Genomic DNA, 3,677 nt, shown 5'->3' on the forward strand with positions numbered 1-3,677 from the left:
AATCACAACTCATAACAAGTGAGTAATGCTCAAACAATAGTACAAATCAATTTCTCACATTTCAATAACATTCAATGATCAATAAAACATTGCCAGATGAATGATATATGGATATGAGTACATGGTTAACCATCTAGAACAAACCAGACGCTCGTATGAGCTACTCCAACCGATAACACACCTCGGCACTAAGTGCCTAGCCCGTAGGCTATCATCCGTCCCCGTAACACACCAAAAAAACACTGTAATATAACACGATAGTCCAAAAACATATGTAAGACCTCAGTATATTCAGTGAGTAGAGGATATACAGGAATCATCATCACATCTCATACCAATCCCGTACCATACACAAAACAACATATTGGCATGCCAATCGTACTCTATCCTACGTTCATCGGCTCAGAATATTCCAATCAATGATCGATACCATATCTATTAATTATTTCCATTCCCAAATACATGCATTAGTATTATCCATAATTATACAATTAAGTTCATAAAATATACATTTAAAATGTATTAATCGAACCGAACAAACTTACCAAACTAAACTGCAGCAATGACAAAGGTACAGGGACTATTCAGAAACTTCTCTATGCCTCAATTTTCAACCCATTCTTGATGTAGAATAATAATTTAATTAAATTAACTAATTCCAACAGTTAAGTCTGTTTTCAAACTTCTCTATGCCTCATTTGAAACTTCAAGAATATCCAAAAATCATCAATGGCATAATCCACAACATTTGAAAGTTTTTAAAATTAGTCCCCAGGTTAACTAGATCAAGCTAAAATGAACTCAAAAATATAAAAATTACTAAAAATTGGCATCAAACACATACCATATATGAGATCCTAGCTAGGCCGAAGCTTGCTCTCCCCTTAGCTATGGTGTTTTAGCTTTTGAAAGAAAATTCATGAAGATGATATCTTTTATTTTTTTATTGTTTTTATTTTATTAACTTAATTTAGCAATTTACTAATTTAACCTTTAATATACATTAATAATTTACTAAATTAATGGCATCAACTGTCCCACATAAAGCACAATGGGCTAATTGCCCTTTAAAACTCCCTTTATTAACCTTTTTTACACTAATAGTGATTGACTTTACAATTTTTACGATTTAGCTCTTTTTATTTAATTACTAATTAATAAGGATCTAATAGCATTTAACCACAAAACTAGAGAATTCTCCATCATTCTTACTGTTTGGTCATTTAAGGAAAGTCCAATTACACAATTGGTCCTTCAATTATATTAAACTCAAATTAAACAAACTTTATTTCAATTTAACCTAAACTAATTAGGACTTAAAAAGGAAATAAACCAAAAGCTAGAGGATTAATCATATCCACCACCGCATCGACTTTTCGACCACGGTTTAATCACCATTTTGGTTCCTTTAGTATTTTAAATCTATAGCGATTAACTTTTACCTGTTTTACAATTTAATCTTTTTACCTTAATTAAGCAATCAATCGTCAAAATTATCGAACCAAACTCCAATTCACCTATAACACGACTCTGTAAATATTTAATAAAAATATTTACGGTATTAAATTATGAAAACGAGGTCTCAATACCTCATTTTCAAAAACCACTTGAATTTTCGGACTGAACCATTTATACTTATTTATTGTTCAATTTATAAAAATTATTAAACCAGAATTCAATATAATATTGTAATCGACTCATAAATATTAAATAACAATACGGGCTTACTCATCAGATTTGTGGTCTCGAAACCACTGTTTCCAATATCATTGAAAAATGGACTGTTACAAGTCAAATCGAGTAAATATTAATTTATCCTAATTGAGAAAGTGAGGTTAGGAGATAAGCGAGATACAATTTTTAATTTTTATTTTTAATTTTTTAGGTCGTGTATGACCTGACGCTCTAGTACTCTAGTTGAACCTTACCCAAGTCTGGAGCAACTACTCAAAAGTAACCATCCAGCCATGAATATTGATCCATCCACGGTAATTAATTTACCACGGGGAATTTGTTATTTGAAGCTCTATAAGAACAACAAGGTAATAATTGGGAAGAAGTCCCAACGGGTCAACGGACGTTGCGCGAGTACACCCTACTAACATTAGATATGGACAAGGAAGCATAGAACAATCAGCGACTAATGCTAATAATTTCAAGATAAAGATGATCACAATCTAGATGATCCAAAACACACTAGAGTTCAAAGGGAACACGTTTCAATACTCAAATCAACACTTAAAGCAGTTTCTTCAACTATATGACACCTTTAAGTAGAACGGGGTATCCGATGATGTCGTGCGTCTTCGGTTATTCCCATTTTCATTATGTGATAAAGTGGCCAATTGGTTAGACTCGTTAGAGTCGGGTTTCATTACTACGTGGAACGATATAATGGAAAATTTTCTCTACAAAGTTTTCCTAATTAGTCGAACCATTCTATTGAGGCAAGAAATCGTCAACTTCAATCAATACGAAGGTGAGTCCTTGTATGAAGCGTGAGAGCGTTTCAAGAAAATGCCAAGGAAGTGCCTACATCACAGATTGTAAGCATGACTCTAGATACAAATATTTTATAACAGTGTTGACGGGCATATTAGATCTAACATAGACGGAGCATCAGACAAATCTCTAATGTTCCATATGTATGAACGGGACTATAAAATCATAGAAGACATGGCCATGATTTCATACATGTGGCTTGTAACACCCCAAAATAGGGCTTAAGAGTTTTAAGGGTATTTTAAGAATTTTAGCCTTAAAATGTTCGAAATGTTGCGATATGGTATATCGATAATATTTTTTATTATGGTTTTTAAAAAGTTAAATAAATTTTTGAAAAATTTTTTTAGAAACTTTTAATTTTAGAAAAAAGGATTTATTTATAAAAGATTCAAAATTGTGAGTTTTTCAAAGGCAATTAAGCCAAATTTTAAATATCAACATAAAATCATCCCCACTTCCCTAATATTGTGTGTTGTCGTCCATTGTTTGAAGAAGCCTCTCCCAATTGATTTTTATTCCTAAACTTTATTCTTTTGATTTCTATCATCCTCCTAGTCATAAACCTCCATAGAAGTTAAGAAAAACACCTATAAACACCATTGTCAAACTTTCGAGTTTTTCAGATTTTCCATCAAAAGCTCAGTTTTTCGTCATCTAAGGTAACGGTTCAACTTCCACTTAGTTTTAAATATTAATTAGTCTTTAAAATTGTATTATTAGCCATTAAATCACATGTTTTGAATAAAAGTAAAAAATTGGCTCGTTAATGGTGGATTTCAGGATTTTGATTAAAAACGTGTTTTCAAAGTATTTTTTTAATTAGTTTTGACATGATTAGAAGGTTTCTAAACTTAATTTAAAGTTTCGTTAAAGATTTCTAACGTTTTAATAAATTTTTGAAAAATAGCCATAAAACATGTCAAAAAAGTCGATACCATGAATTGAGTAGTTTTGTATAGTTTAAAGGTTGGGAATTAGTCGTTGAGGACTAATTAGATGAATGAAGCTCGTTTTAGGTGAAAATATTAAGTGTAGATCGAGATATTTGGATTTTAAGTTGGTTATGTTAAAGGTTTCAGCTACATGAGAACATAGGTTAGGCTTATGTTTTTTATTGCTTGTGGTGAGTCCTTAGCTGATTTTTAATGTATTTTTGTGTGAATTATTGTGTT

The 3,677-nt window shown here is 31.3% G+C and overlaps 1 non-coding gene across 1 annotated transcript; it reads right to left on the bottom strand.

The window, feature by feature from the left end:
- Positions 1 to 2,436: 2,436 nt before the first annotated feature.
- On the bottom strand, positions 2,437 to 2,546 carry LOC128034321 (small nucleolar RNA R71). The gene has a single exon (XR_008190450.1). It is a non-coding gene; the product is annotated as a small nucleolar RNA R71 (small nucleolar RNA).
- Between the last annotated feature and the right edge of the window lie 1,131 nt (positions 2,547 to 3,677).

Source organism: Gossypium raimondii, chromosome 10 (assembly GCF_025698545.1).
Source record: "Gossypium raimondii isolate GPD5lz chromosome 10, ASM2569854v1, whole genome shotgun sequence".
In the NCBI taxonomy this organism is placed as follows: Eukaryota; Viridiplantae; Streptophyta; class Magnoliopsida; order Malvales; family Malvaceae; genus Gossypium; species Gossypium raimondii.